Consider the following 16,160-nt stretch of genomic DNA (forward strand, 5'->3'; position numbering starts at 1 on the left):
GAGGGTTCATTATTTTTTCCAGTTTGTGGTTGTCTTGATATTTTGCATTTGTCCTTAGTCAGAAGGGCATGCAATTTTCAGGAGTGTGGAGCAAGCACAAGTTGCCACTGGGCTGTTGGATAGCACAATTAATTAGGCACTCAACAAGTTTATTCAGTCTCAGCAGGCGAAAGATAATCTTCACAGAGGTGAGAAGCTGGCACAAAAAGCGGTTGCATAAAGCAGCCCACAATTGGGGCGGGGGAAGGGGACTGGAATCTGATTTGGTCTTCAAATTGGTGTGTTGTATGGAAGATCAGATGTGACCCATGCATAGATTAAGGCTGAGTCTTGATCCAAGCTGTGTTCAGATGTTTCTCTGTGCGTAGAGGGGCAGTGTGCATGTGCCAGCAAGCCCCACCCCTGCTGCCACTGTACTCATAAAGCTCCCCTCCTCCTAGCCATTAGCATTTGCCTACAACAGGGGTCTCTAAACTTTCAGCCAAAGGGCCGCATCAAACATCTGGCACAGTGTCTAGGGTCGGAAAAATAAATTAAATATAAAATTTAAATAAATACATCAGAGATGGAACTTAGATGAATGAATAAATGGGCTCAAATGTCCAGGATTTCTCCAAACACCAACAAAGCCCAAAGCACACACTTAAACGGGTCCCCCATTCCTCCACCTCACAAGCACAACTCTGGTTGTGTTTGGTCAACTGGGCCAGAGGCTCTCAAGGAATCAGAGGCTGGCCGCGGGCCGCATCTGACCCCTGGGCTGGAGTTTGGAGACCTGGCCTAACAACATCAAATGCTGAGCATGGAGAAAGATTCTCTAATTGTCACCTGGGATGTTCCAGGGTGGTAGTCAAAGAAAGAAGAGGTCCCTGCATTCAGCATTGATCACTGAGGACAAATACTGACCTCAGAGAATAGAGTTTTATAAACTTGCTAGCAACAGCGTGCTCACACTCCATACCCCCTCCCACACCTACAGAAACATGTGCAGCAAGTATCTGAACAGTTCCCCTGAGTATGCATGTTGTATGGCACACTGGATGAGTCTAGATGTATCTGAAACATACTAAGGCAGTGTTTCTCAAACTGAGGGTCGGGACCCACTAGGTGCGTTGCAAGCCCATTTTAGGTGGGTCCCCATTCATTTCAATATTTTATTTTTAATAGACTTGATGCTACCATGGTATTTGACTGCATTTGGAGAAATGTGACACATCTGTACTTTTAACAGGCTACTATATATATGCTTTTAACAATGACAGTAAATGGAACTTACTCCTAGGTAAGTGTGGGTAGGATTGCAGCCTAGAATTGTTAAAAATTTTCCTGCTTCATAATGTCACTTCTGGTCATGACATCACTTCCAGTGGGTCCTGGCAGATTCTCATTCTAAAAAGTGGGTCTTGGTGCTAAAAGTTTGAGAACCACTGTATTAAGGCATTCAGATGACCAAAAATACATAGTTGTTGCACTGTGTCAATCTTCGTCTCCTTCAAACTAGCGTGAATGAATCAATGAATGATTTGCTTCCACTTCAGTGTAATGAGTAGTGGAGTGAGCGCTGTTGATTTCAGTGGGTTTTACCAAGTAAGTGAAAATATTCAATTTACACCCCACTTTTTTATCAAATGAAGAAAGTGAGATATTAAGTGAATTTGTGCATTGCTCTTATAGAAGGAGCAGATCACATGAAATATTTCAGATTTTTATTAATTTGATAATCCTCATGTGCTGGTTTTTTTTTAATTGTATCATTTGCAACACCAGTAGTGGAAATCTAATCTTTCAGTTAGCTCATTAGGCTGAAATAAACTAATTTGAATAGTATTTCTCTTTCGTGGTCCTTGCTTGTTTTTTCAGCTTCAGGAGCAGATCTGATCACTGGAATATTTGAGAAAATAAAAATGGTTGCATCTTGCTAATTGAGAAGTTGTGCCAGCAGCCATATGGCCAGTTTGTAATTCATGAAGCTGCTAAATCTGTTGAGTTCCGTCTTGCCTCCAACGTGGAACTGAAACATTTGCTGTGTACTTTAAGAAGGGATGAAGATATTGTTGACTCTAGAACGAAGCAGCCTTTTCCAGTCAAGCAGTAACAAAGTGTGGGAGTGTTTTTAAGATGAATCTCTGGAGAATTGCACATCTCACATTGCTGTACATTTTAAAAATGGTAACAAATGGAAGGGAGAAGCAGGGTTAGTTTGTTGAGGGATTGCTTAAGGAAGGGCTCATTCACATCTTTTGCATGGACACCAACTAAAGGACCTTTTCTTACTCGAAACATTTTTAGGCTGGTTCTCACACACACACACACACACACACACACACACACACACACACACACACACACACACACACACACCCTTTGAGGTTCCTATTCTAAACTTCCCAATTTATGTTTCACCGAATTTAAATACTCAACTTTTTGAGTAACTAGATGTAAAGATTCTCCTCATTTAAGTCCTTTACATCTCCCAAGCCTTTGCCACACCTGCACTACCTTTCTTTTCCTCCTCCCACCAGGGCCTCTGAGAGGAGGAAGGGAGTACATTTCTTTTCGGCCCCTTCCTGAAGGGGGGAGGGGATGGGTAAAACTGCGAGTGGTGACATGGGTGGGCAGAATGGGGACAGGGAGGGGGTGAACAGCACAGGGGGAGGTGGCAACAGCCAGAAAAGTCTTTGGAGCCCAGATCTAGTGGGTGTTGGCAGCTACATACAGTAATACAGAAAACCAAACACACTCCTAAGTCTCTCTAATATCTTTAAATATAGAAAATCTTTGCAGAAAACTTATATCATTGTATTTAGGCTCACACTAGAATGGCCCCGTGTGCACCAAAACGTACTTCTGCATCAGCTCTAGTTCTTTAGCTGTGTCCCTGAGCTCCTATACACTCCTTCATGGTAAGCGGGTCCTCAGTTAGTGTAGCAGGCCAGTTTCCTCCCAGATCTGACACTGTTACAGAATGCCATGTTTGCCTTCCTCAGCCCAACCCATATGGCTTGCAATAGCGCCCCCAGTATCCTGCGCGGCAGTGAGTCTAGGTAAGATTGGAAAAAGTAAGATCCCAGGAAATTTCTGGGGTTTTGACTCCTGGGCCTCCTTTTTGTCCCTTGGCCCAGGTAAAAATTATCCCCTGTACCCTCTTATCATGGGCCCTGCACCCTCTGAGCTCAAGGTATTAGCCGGGCTGATGGATTAAAGCAGTCCTAGGCACTGGGACAGACAGGCAGAAACAAATAAGTGGGGAAGAAGAAATCAGATGAGACATTATTCTAATGTAGGGAGAGAAGCAAGGGAGGTCACCAGGATGCAGGTCTCTTGTTATCTGGTGTGCTCCTGGGGCACATTGTTATCCCTGTTATCTGGGGCATTTGGTGGGCCGCTGTGAGATGCAGGAAGCTGGACTAGATGGGCCTATGGCCTGATCCAGCGGGGCTGTTCTTATGTTCTTAAGCAACCAACAAGCCTTAAAACAAACAACAAACCCCCCCTTCTGGTAGAAGCAAATATATTCACACTTGCTGTCTACTGTTGGCTCTGTTTACATGCTGTTGCTCTTCCAACAAAAGGGACAGAAAAAGAAATAATGTTGATGAAATAGGGATACTTTGGGAACAAGACTTAATTCTGCTTTGTTTTAGTTACTGTAATAAGTATTAGGGGAGGGCTTTTATTTGTGACAGAGCTCAAATAAATTTGTTTGGAACAATGAGGTGTGGGAGGCTCCCTTTCAGCAGGTCGCAATTTAGAATTATTAGTAGTAATATCATTTAGGTTCATATATTTCTTGTGAAATTTTTTTAATACTCATACTGATGTAAAATTCTGTGTGAGGGTCATTATTGGTTTATAATGGCTGTAGATGTTGTGTACAACAATATAATGGCTGTAGATGTTGTGTACAACAACGCTGTACAAGAACAAAGGTGACAGGGGTGACTGCAACAACTACCGCGGCATCTCTCTCCTTAGCGTTGTAGGAAAGCTGTTTGCCTGAGTTGTACTAAAGAGGCTCCAGGTACTTGCAGAGAGCGTCTATCCAGAATCGCAGTGTGGATTCCGAGCCAACAGGTCCACCACTGATATGGTATTCTCCCTTAGACAACTGCAGGAGAAATGCAGGGAACAACGACAGCCACTCTTTATAGCCTTCATAGATCTCACAAAGGCTTTCGACCTGGTCAGCAGAGACGGCCTCTTCAAGATTCTCCCCAAGATTGGATGTCCACCCAGGCTCCTCAGCATCATCAGATCCTTCCACAAGGACATGAAGGGCACTGTTGTCTTCGATGGCTCCACATCAGACCCTTTTGACATCCGAAGCGGAGTGAAGCAGGGCTGTGTTCTTGCACCAACCTTGTTTGGGATTTTCTTCGCTGTCCTGCTGAAGCAGGCCTTTGGAACTGCAACAGAAGGCATCTATCTCCGGACCAGATCAGACGGAAAGCTCTTCAACCTCTCCAGACTGAGAGCAAAATCCAAAGTCCAGCTGAAATGTCTGCGTGACTTCCTCTTTGCCGACGATGCAGCTGTCACTACCCACTCTGCCAAAGATCTCCAGCAGCTCATGGATCGTTTTAGCAAGGCCTGCCAAGATTTTGGACTGACAATCAGCCTGAAGAAAACACAGGTCATGGTTCAGGATGTGGACTCACCTCCCTGCATTACAATCTCTGAGCATGAACTGGAGGTTGTCCATGACTTTGTGTACCTTGGCTCAACGATCTCCGACACTCATTCTCTCGATGCCGAGCTAAACAGGCGCATCGGTAAAGCAGCTACCACGTTTTCCAGACTCACAAAGAGAGTCTGGTCCAACAAGAAGCTGACGGAACATACCAAGATCCAGGTCTACAGAGCTTGTGTCCTGAGTACACTTCTGTACTGCAGCGAGTCATGGACTCTTCGCCCACAACAGGAGAGGAAACTGAGCGCTTTCCACATGCGCTGCCTCCGACGCATCCTCGGCATCACCTGGCAGGACAAAGTTCCAAACAACACAGTCCTGGAACGTGCTGGAATCCCTAGCATGTATTCACTGCTGAAACAGAGACGCCTGCGTTGGCTTGGTCATGTCGTGAGAATGGATGATGGCCGGATCCCAAAGGATCTCCTCTATGGAGAACTCGTGCAAGGAAAGCGCCCTACAGGTAGACCACAGCTGCAATACAAGGACATCTGCAAGAGGGATCTGAAGGCCTTAGGGATGGACCTCAACAAGTGGGAAACCCTGGCCTCTGAGCGGCCCGCTTGGAGGCAGGCTGTGCAGCATGGCCTTTCCCAGTTTGAAGAGACACTTTGCCAACAGTCTGAGGCTAAGAGGCAAAGAAGGAAGGCCCATAGCCAGGGAGACAGACCAGGGACAGACTGCACTTGCTCCCGGTGTGGAAGGGATTGTCACTCCCGAATTGGCCTTTTCAGCCACACTAGACGCTGTGCCAGAACCACCTTTCAGAGCGCGATACCATAGTCTTTCGAGACTGAAGGTTGCCAATACAATACAAAGATGTTGTGTTCTGGAATGATATAAATGAATACAGAGGTTGTACTGGCTTATATGTGTATATAACTCTATGCCACTCTCTGCAGTCCCTATTCTTACCTTATGTCGTTCCTTGTGGGAGAGAATTCCCCTCTTTAAGTCCAACATAGGACATGGATGTACATATGATTTCCATTAAACTCTATTTGCAATACTTATTTTGGGGCAGAAGATTCCCCTTTAGATGTCATTTTGCTATATGTTTAACCTTTTTAGACCCTAAACCCCCACAAGGACCTCCCGGCCCGGTGCATTTAATACTTAACAGCAGAATGTGTGACTCAATTACACTGTAAAGCATGGTGCGTGAACTGATGTGAAAGGTCCTGTTTGGTGTCTGACAGCACTAGCCTATGCATGTCTACTCAGAAGTAAGTCCCATTGTATCTAGTGATGCTTACTTCCAGGAAGGTGTTCATAGGATTACAGTCTGGGTCTCCGATGGCTCATTCACACATGTTAGTCATCACTTGACGGTGCAGCAATCAAGTGCTGAATGTAAATGTGTCAGCCAGGCTTTGATGGTTTTACTTGGCTCATTGTTCTGTTTAAAAAGTATAAGCAGTAGCATCTCAGGACAATAGTAAAGAAAACCTACAGTACTATATTCACCAGATCACATAGGTTTTAACTTTCTCCTTTCCCCAGCAGTTGTTGTCATTCCTTTTGACTTCTGCTTGCATTCCAGACTTGGACAACAGAGTTCATGCTAAGGAGAGCCGTTCACAAGAGAGAAAGGGAGTGGTTGATAATGCAGCTCCTGTATTTCCTTGGTTCTGTCTTGAGCCTCCCCCTTGATCTAGTGAGGCTGTGTAAAGCCACTCTATCTTTCTGAAAAGGTGCGGGAGCAACAGTGTCATGACTAAGTGGCTTTAAATTTCATCACTTCTATTTTTGTGTAACTGTATCACTTCTATTGTGTAACTAAATCACTCCAGTTACACAAGCAGCTACTGACTAGATTTTTTTCTGTGAGGATCTGTGTTTATATTTTTTTAAAGAGAAAGGCTGTTCTTTTATATATTTACAACTGCAAGTTAAATGATCTTTTCCTTTTGGGATCAGTTAATAGAGGTGTATTTGTTCTATGGCACAGTCCTCTGCTATCTCAACTGTGGAAAGTGTGTTCCTTGCGGTAAATCCTCCTCTTTCAACTTCAGTTCTCCATCCATGTGAACTACCCTGCAGGACTGCTGAGAGAAAGGAAAAGATGAGCATTTTAAAATGCATTGTAAAATGGCTTTGTGCAGTGAAAATGACTTGTAGTATGTCCAGTGGCTGCAATGTGTAAGATAGCACTCCAGTGCTCCCATGCTTGTGACATATTGTGTGCTCAGGTGGCCCAATTCATAAACAAGAAGAGCTGCTGCAGGCCTGAAGTTCTGTGTGAGCATTGGAGACCTGTGTAGCTCTGAATTGTTGCCCACATCTTTACATTTGGGCAAAGTATTTGGTAGACCCACACATAAGTTAGGAGGGCAACAACTGGGCATTTCTAATAACCATAGATACTCAGGTATAGTACGTGAAATTTTTGCCAAGTAATCAAGCTCCAGTTCTCACTTTGCCTTATCTCCGGTTCAAACAGAGGGTAGAGCCTTTCAATTCTGAAAGGTTTCATTTCTCAGCTCAGGCAGGCACCTCTTGCCCATCAGAAGCCATACAGAGATCGTTTCTATAGTAACTGTCCTGGGAAATTCCAGCTAAAGTTAACCTTTTATTCTCCTCTTTGCAACCTGGTTCCTTTTTTCAAATGCCTGCATTTGGCAGAAGTCTTTTTTTTTTTCAACACCAGGATGGGAATCCTCCTTTCCATCTGAAGAAGGCTACAATTCAGTGTGCCTTTACTTAAGAATAACACCCATGGAAAGCAGTGGGTCTACTTCTGAGTAAAAAGGGTTGCAAATATATGTAGCTGCATCTCTCTGCTGTGAATTGAATTGCACACTCCCAGTTATGTATTATGGGTTGTATGTTGTATGTAGAGCTTCTGGCTTAACACACCAGACACCTTAAAGGTGGATTTGATTCATGGTTCTCCTGCAGTGGTTGCCAACCTTTTTCACTTGCATACCCTTTGGCAGCCCATTTCCATAAATTGTACCCTTCATATTAGCAATATGTTTGTAATTAATAATACAAGCCCTCATCTCCTCCATATGAAAGCCCAGGCTTCATGTATTCATCACAGTGTTTTCTCTTTTTATTTGTTTGAGGAACAGAAGACTCTGCCTTTGCACTGTTTTGCACCAGAAGTGTGCTGAGAAATTCTGGGTGATTGATCAATTTCCATATTATGTTTCAGCTTTTTTACTGTGCTGGTTTTCAATCAATGGTTCATAGATGAATTGATGACCAAAAGCTAGCTATTGGTGTTGCAAGGTTGATAGAGCAACTCAAGACTCAAGAACAACTTGGTACTTCACAGTGAAGGTTCGAAAGTTTTATTTGAATTGCATGCAATTGGTCCACGGGACTCATGTCCAAAGCATGGACCCAGTTTGATGGTGTCCAGAACTTTTTATAAATTTCACAGCTCTTTGTTTGAAAATCCTGATTTCCCATTGGCTGAAATTTGACATCATAGATGGGGCTAATTCCTAATAAGATATAGATAAGATACAATTTACATGAAAGATAGAAAATAGGTGGGCAATAACTGGGTAAAACCATTGATTGGCCGTGATCTACATACAGGTGGGGTTTCACCTTAAAACTCAGCCAAAATTACACTATTTCCAAAAGTTTCCAAAACCAGCAGGATGTGCTGTAACATCATTTACTCAGTTTTGAACCTTATTCACATCCATCATTTCAATTAAGAGTATTTTTGACATGTCCTCTTACCAACCTCATTAAAAGAAAGCAGTATAACACAAAGACAGGTGTGAAGGCCAACTTCATAAGATATTTTCTCGGCAGAACTTACTCATCCCTACTCATCCCTTACTCATCCTTATGTACGAGCGGCCTATCTTATCTCTTCTGCGTTCTCTTTCTATGTGTTAGTAAAGTACTGGGGCCCTCTACCAACTTCTGCAAAGCAAAGGTTTTTAAACTTCTAAACTTCTTTTATTAAGTGTCTCTTAAGACTTTTCTAAAATCAAGCATTTTGGTTTCTGTGGCTTAATTCTATATAACTGTTGTGACCCTTTTACCTTGGGTACAGTTTGGCATCAAGGGATCACTTGGTTTCCGTATGTATGCTTTTGCTCTTACAGCATGAAAGTATAGTTACAGTTTTTCTGGGGGACACAGGTGTGTTTAACTTCTGCCAAGACTTACATCTCCAGTCATTGCCTGATAGTGTTATCTAAGCTAAATTCCAAAATGTATAACACAGTCTTTGAGGTCCCAAAATCAGACTAACCTTATTGCTTTTAAAATCAAGCAGCTCTTTACCAGTGTGCGTATGCTATAGTATTAATGGGCTATCCAGTGGCTTTACAGTCTAGGGTCAAAGGTCACCTTGCCTAATTGGTTGGGCTTTCACAGCCAACTAGCTACCTTCCTACCTACCTTGCTGGCCCCGCAAAGCATTCTAGAGCACGACCTGCCTTTTCCTGCTATTATTCCATTCTTTTTCAAGTACCCCTAAAGGTTCTGTTGAGTGTCCCTGGGAGTACCTGAATACCAGGTTGGGAACCACTGTTCTACTGGTATGTTGTTTACAGTGCAATTACTCTGATAGTGTTTACAAAAAGGTGGTGAAGACCAGAATTTAAAAAGAATAAAAATGTATCTTATGTTCTTTTACTATGTTTTTAATAAATTAGAGACTGTACAGTTCTTAGATAACAATTAGTGGTAGGTTATTTTTCAGAATCTGGTCTGGGGTAAAATCAGACAAAACTATAGTCAGGCATCTCCCTAAGTTTTTTTAAACCCCCCCCCCCGACTTATCCGAGGGTCATAGAAAATTCCATGATGGCTCAAAACCTGCCCTCGTCTTATCTGTGGGATCGACTTATGGGTGAGTATCTGCAGTGCTCGTCCTCTCATGGCTCTGATCAAGCATAAATGTTCTTTTTTAAAAGAGAGCATTTAAACAAAAAAACAACCAAGCAACAAAAACTTTTCACAGTTCTCTGGATAACTTACATTGCATGGAAAATTCACTCCTCTTTCTTCTTTCTTGAGGAGGAACCTTTGTATGCAGAAGGGCCCAGTTTCAGCCCCTGGCTTGAGGGAGGTATTTGCATGTTGGGCAGTGTTTCTTTCCTATATACTGTTATCCCAGGTGATTCTGGAAAAAACCTTTCTCTGCAACACTGGAGAGCCACTTCCAGTCAGTATCAATAATATACTGACCTGGACGGACCAATGATCTGACTCAGCTTAAGGCAGCTTCCTCGGGTCTTGTGTTTACCACACTGTGACTCATTCCAAGATACAGTATTCAAAAGGTGGCTGTGCTCTTAATTCTAACCTTAATATACCCTCTGGTGTTGTCAGTGTTCCGTTGCCATGTCTTGTGTTATAGACAAATCAGTGGTAAATTTGCATGCATGTAACATAAAACATTTTCATCTTGTCTGTCAATCTTTAGATTTCCAAGGTGCTTAATGAAGAAAAGAATAGTAATAATTGGTTGCTGGGGATATACAATTAAAATAGAGACCATTACGGAGGTTACAACAAAGTATGGGGAGTTAAATGTCCTTTCAAGCAGGAATTTGTTAAGGAGCACAGCTTAGATTTTTGTGTCAATGTAATTGCAACTAGAGAGTTCAAATAAAGGACAAGAACAATTACATAAAACAAAACACTCAGTGAACTGTGTGTTACTTCTGGCATTCTCCTTTTTCAAATCTCTCCACTTTTTTTTGCTTTTAAATAAGTCCTAGCATTTAATAGCCAAAAGTCTTACCAGAGCATCAGTGTCATTGAAAATGTGTGCTGACCTTCGGGGCTGTCCGCTCCCTCTGTTCTTTCCATACCCACCCAATTTCTGAGATCTCCTGATGTTTTTGTTTATGTTGTACGTAGATTTCATAGGTTTGTTAGTTGGTAACTTCCTCCTGGGATTTAATATCCAAAATCTATATCTAACCTGCAGTATTTCTTTTTACCACATATTGATATCTAAATGTATATCTTTATTTCAAGAGAATAAATGTTGTGACATCTAAATACACTTTGAAGATTTTGTTTTGGTTTGTGTAAAGAGTTATTAGCAAGCAGAGCAGTGTTCCTTTCCTATATGTTGTTATCCCAACTAAACGCAGGACAGCAGTATATCAGGTTGACTTACGTCAGTGCACAAGGTAACTGCTGCTGGATAGTGTTTTTTCTGTGTTCGCTGAGTGCACCTCATATTAATGTGTCAGAGTGATAAAGGGTTCGATTGCCTTTGGGTTTGGGGCAAAAAATGTTGTAGCAAGTTATAATGCCTGCCTTCAAGCAAAGTAAAACTAGTGTTAAGAGTTTAGCTCTGGAAATAAAAGTAAAGCAGCAAACATTAGCAGCTTATGGATCCCTGCAGAGGATGGTTTCTGTGGTAAGTGTGTGGTTGTTTATAATTAATTGATCAAACTTGAAAAACAGAGTTAGAGAAGTTAAGGGTGCGGGGAGGGGGACAGTGGAATTTTTATATATAAACATAAGGACTATCATTCTGATAAATGCACAGAACAGTTGTTAGCAAATGTCATGAATCCATAGGGGACCATGACAGTAATGAATCAAAACTGGAATAACAAGTAGATACCACTTGCTTTGTGTTTTATTTTAGTATTTTGTAAACAGTTGGGTTTATGAATGTCAAACAGTTCCACTAGATCAGTGTTTCTCAAACTGTGGGTCAGGACCCACTAAGTGGGTCACGAGCAAATTTCAGGTGGGTCCCCATTCATTTCAATATCTTATTTTTTCATATGTTAGACTTGATGCTATCATGGGATGTGACTACATTTGGGGAAATGTTGCAGATCTGTACTTTTAACAAACTTCTGTGTATATTCTTCAAACAATGATAGTAAATGAGACTTACTCCTGGGTAAGTGTGGGTAGGATTGCAGCCTAGGATTGTGAAACATTTTCCTGCTTGATGATGTCACTTCTAGTCATGACATCACTTCCGGTGGGTCCTGGCAGATTCTCATTCTAAAAAATGGGTCCCGGTGCTAAATATGTGAGAACCACTGCATTGCAACATTGCATTGCAGACCATTGCAACAAATCTGCTACTTTGAGTCTTTCTCTCTCCTCTTCATCCAGCTGCTAAACTATGAGTCTTCATGTAAAAGAACAAGAGAAATACAACTCCCAAAATCTTGAGAATGCATTTATGAGGTAGTGAATTACCACTGCATCAACTGCAGACAAGAGCGTTTCTTAGGTGACGGTTCTGTCCAAATGATGGCTTCCTCTTTGGTTCTTGACTCTGGTCTCTGAATTCCACCTTTTAGACGTGTTTACAGTTTGCGCTTGTAGTTCTGAAACATACAGAAGGGGAGCAGTGACATGATCCACAGGATCACACCACTGCAGGTGAAGGGTAGCTGTTTTTTTATGTTACTTGCTGCCGGGGTTTGAGGAGGTGCAGAGAGCCCCGCAGAGTGCTCTGCAGGGCTCCCCGTGGCTTGTAGAATGTTAAAAAAAAATGATTGCGACCCACTTCCCAGTTGCAATTGCTAAACTGGAAGTGGGTTGCAATCATTTTTTAACAGTCTGCATGCTGCAGGGAGCCCTGCAGAGCTCTCCGCAAGGCTCCCCACACCCCTGGAGTCTGGCAGCAAGTAAGTAAGATTTTTAAAAGCCCCCCTTCCCCCACAGCAGTGTGATTCTGGGGGATCATGTCAGTGTTTCCCCCCTGCCCCCATCCCTTAAAGAGGAAAAAGGGCAGGAATTCTCAGGCTGGTGTTTGAGAACCACCGGTCTAGAGTTTCTGTATTTACCTTTTCACTATCAGTGAGTCTAGTCCTAAAGACACTTGGTCTGCATTCCTGAGTTGTGTTTTCCCAAGACTAGGGAATATTTATTCTTGTTGTCTACCCTTTTTCTAAGCTGTACATTCAGTATCAAAGCATTTCTGATTTAACCATTGTAACACAGTGACCAGCATTGCCTCAGTCATAGCTGTACTGCAGCTTTGCTCTGTTTACACTTTATTTCTGAGGCCAGTATTAAAGGATGAGTGATCTTCCATTAAAAAAAGGAGGTAGGAGTGATAAGAAAGCAAACTCTGAAGGCTGCTCTTACTTTCAGTGTCCCACAGATTGCTGGCATTTTGCAGGGGCTCTTCTCTTGAAGCACAACATGGGTATGAATTGATAGCACAGCATCTGGCTAACTCCGAAAACCATTTTTCCCATTTGACAGGAAGCCATTTGTCTTCAACAAGCTACCTAGAGTTTGTATGCCTGAAAGTACTTTGATTAGAAAATACTGTACTATGATTGCACTGACACAAGCGATCGTATGAAAGGTATGAAGTAAGAGTCACGGAAACCTCAACCTAGACATTTCTAGACAAGCCCAGGAATAGTTGAGTCATAATACTGTTGGAAAAGAGGAAGGCATTTTAGGTTCTATAGTTTCTTTTCTTTGCACAATAGACCCTTATAAAGACCTTCATTCCTCTGGTAAGAGGTGGTCATGTCCAAACATTTGGACATTATTTTTATTCCAAATTATGCTAATGGCGAGTTCATCTTGGCATGTTTTGTCCAATCTACTACTGATTTTGTTATGTGAGGGGAAGCTCAGTTCATACCACATTCTGCTACTTATCGCCTGATCTAACGCTCTAGTTCTAGGTTTCCTCACACAAAACGTACAGTATGCCTAAGAGTATTTCTGCAACTGATTTGGGTGGAAGCCTCTGGGGTTCCACTTCTATACCTCTTGCCCATTGTACTTATTCACTAAAATAGTTTTGTCTTCTACTGATTTCTTTATAATCAGAACCTCTTTGGACCATTTCATCTCAGTTACTTTCAAGTACACTTGGGTGCCACTAATCCAAAGGGATGGAGACCGACATCCCTGTCTTCAAGCCGGGCTTGGTGCTTTGTGAAACCTCTGAAGGCGAGGGGAAGCTCTGCTCCCTTTGCTTTTGGAGGCTTTTCTGAGCCTCTGTGACCTCAGAATGCTGGAGTCGCACGAGAGACAGAAATCACGTCTTTTGCACAATTGGAGCATTCTGAGTCGTGCAGAGCAGCATGTGAATGTGCGCTGCTTCTGGGAGGCTCAGAAAAGCCTCTGGAGGTGAGGGGAGCAGAACCTCTGTGGAGCCTACAATTCTAGAAGGTGGAAACAAATAATGAATAAGAAGTACATTAAGATAACTGTTTTATGAACTACCTTTTGTTAAAAAACAGATATTCTTAATAATAACTAATTAGAACAGAGTATTTTGACAACTTGAAGATGAATACATTTATTATATCAAGACTCTGTGGTAGCACTGTGGTATTGTGATGTTCTTGCTGCTACAGAGTAGCATGGCTACCCCATCTCTGAGGTGGGTTGGCAGGTTGAGGTGGGCATATTCCACCAGTCTGCTGCCTGAGGCGATCCTTTCAGTTGGCCTTATGGGTGGATTGGCAAAGTTGTAACAGCAAACCAGAAAAAGACTGTTTTTGTCACTATCAGCATTTATCTGTTTTGGTTGGTTTGTAAGCACGATGGCAACATTTTGTTCTGTTATTGGCATCCAGCGTCCTCAGAAAACAAATTGAAGATAAATGGTGACAAATTTTCTGCAGGTGCAGTAATTTGTTATAAACGTGCAGGAGTATGAAGTATCGACCGTTTTCACTCGCTGTGCCTCTTGCTTTCTGCAAGGTTAAAAATTGCAAGATAATGTTTTTATCAGTTCACTGTCCTACAGGAAATATGAAAGGGCTTGCAACATGGGGGCTGTGAAACAAAAGGCCTTGAATATAATAGCACTGAAACAATTAACACCATGACTAACTGGTTTAATTCTCAGTGAGATAATAATGGATAACTTGTTACTATGTAAACTGCTTTGTGAAGTGCTTTTTGTGGAAAAGCAATATGTAAATATTCCCAATAAAACCATTGGGAGTCCAGTTACAAAAGACAGCAGACGCATCTGCTCCAAATAGGGGAAAAAGGTATCTCTAAGGCTGTAATCTTTTAACTGTTTGCACTGTTAAGCAAGCAAGTAAAGTTGTCAGGCGCATGTGGCACGGGGAGTTGGGGGGAGGGAGCTGCAGTGATGAGCACGAGAGAGAGAAGATGAAGTTTAAAGAAGCTGCTACCACTCAACATCCCATCAGAGTAGCTATCATGAAGCATTAATTGTAGAACTTTAAAGGGGGGGGGGACACATAGCAAAGTTAAAGGTACTCACCTAGGTGTTGAACCAAGACCAAATTCTGCATGTCCAGTACTCTGTCAAGCAGGCCTGTCTCATTCAACTTGTAGCATGGCGGGTTGAGAAGACTGAGAATCCAGCAGCCCTTGGAAACTGTGACAAGGTGTATTTGGAGCAAAAAATTCTTCCAATCCATAGCTATGGAAAACCAGGACAGGGGGTGGGATGAAAAACTATTCATTGGTATGGCCAGATACAGAGAGCTGGTATTCTCCTTATATCCCTTTCTTGTATTTCCTTAGCCCTGCCCCATTTTGCACAATAACACAGATGTGCCGTCTGCAGACTAGTAGCTATGGTGGCCCATATGCTCGGAGGAAGCAAAAGGTAGTTGAGGGGAGGAAGCTGTTGTGTACCTGATGGCGCTTTTCCATTTCTTTGAATTCCGCCATAATTGGCGTAATTACGCAATAATTGGCGTAATTACGCCATAATTCATGTAACAGGAAGCTGTTATGCCTGCACATTGCCAGTGTGTGTTTTCTGCCATAGCGTGCTGCAGGAAACGGGTACTGGCTGAGGTTCCTCTGCTGTTTTTATGTGGAAACACAAAGCATCCGCGGCGCATGGTGTCTTAGCACTGTGACATCTTCGTGTCTGTGGCACAGCCTGACTCCTATTATGTTTGTATGCTAGATTGTCTTCTCATTTCTCACTTCTCATTAGGGTGTCCATTACTGTCAATAGACAGTAAACTCAAACAAAGAGAGTTTAACTCTTGAAAGTCCTCCGCCATCTTGGCCACTTTGTGCCTGTTGTAAATTGACGATGCATCTATGAACTGGAAATGTCATATTTTAAGCTTTTTAAAAGCTGTGTGACCTGCAGAAGATTATGGCTCATTTCCTTCTGAAGTAACTAGAATTACAGAGTATTGCTTTTGCACATAGCATATCTACAGAACAGGCATTCTGGAAAGGCTGCTGAAGTTCTGAGTTGCGCACAATATAAAGAAGAACTAAATTAGCTTTCTCTGATAGAGAAAAAGCCTAGCTTCTTTGTAGACTACATTAACCGCAATTGACCCTGTTTCTGAACATATGAAAGAATAATTTAAAAGGTTGCCACGATAAATCTTAAGTTGATTTGTTCAGATGTAGGCTGAAGCGCTGTTGCGTGGACAGAGGCTGCTTACATCTTATGTAAATTCTTCTGCAGCAAGATACCCATCCAAAGTATTGAATTAAGTACCTTCCTTGTAATTGTGCAATTCTCTGTTTTGTTTGTCTCTCTTGTTGGCCATCTGGTGTCCTTTGTGTTGAATAA

At 42.3% G+C, this 16,160-nt stretch overlaps 1 protein-coding gene across 5 annotated transcripts in view; it reads left to right on the forward strand.

Annotated features, from left to right (window-relative positions):
• TIAM2 (TIAM Rac1 associated GEF 2) overlaps positions 1 to 16,160 on the forward strand; it is a 178,169-nt gene that overhangs the window by 141,655 nt on the left and 20,354 nt on the right. The window lies entirely within an intron of this gene.

Source organism: Tiliqua scincoides, chromosome 1 (assembly GCF_035046505.1).
Source record: "Tiliqua scincoides isolate rTilSci1 chromosome 1, rTilSci1.hap2, whole genome shotgun sequence".
Taxonomy (NCBI): domain Eukaryota; kingdom Metazoa; phylum Chordata; class Lepidosauria; order Squamata; family Scincidae; genus Tiliqua; species Tiliqua scincoides.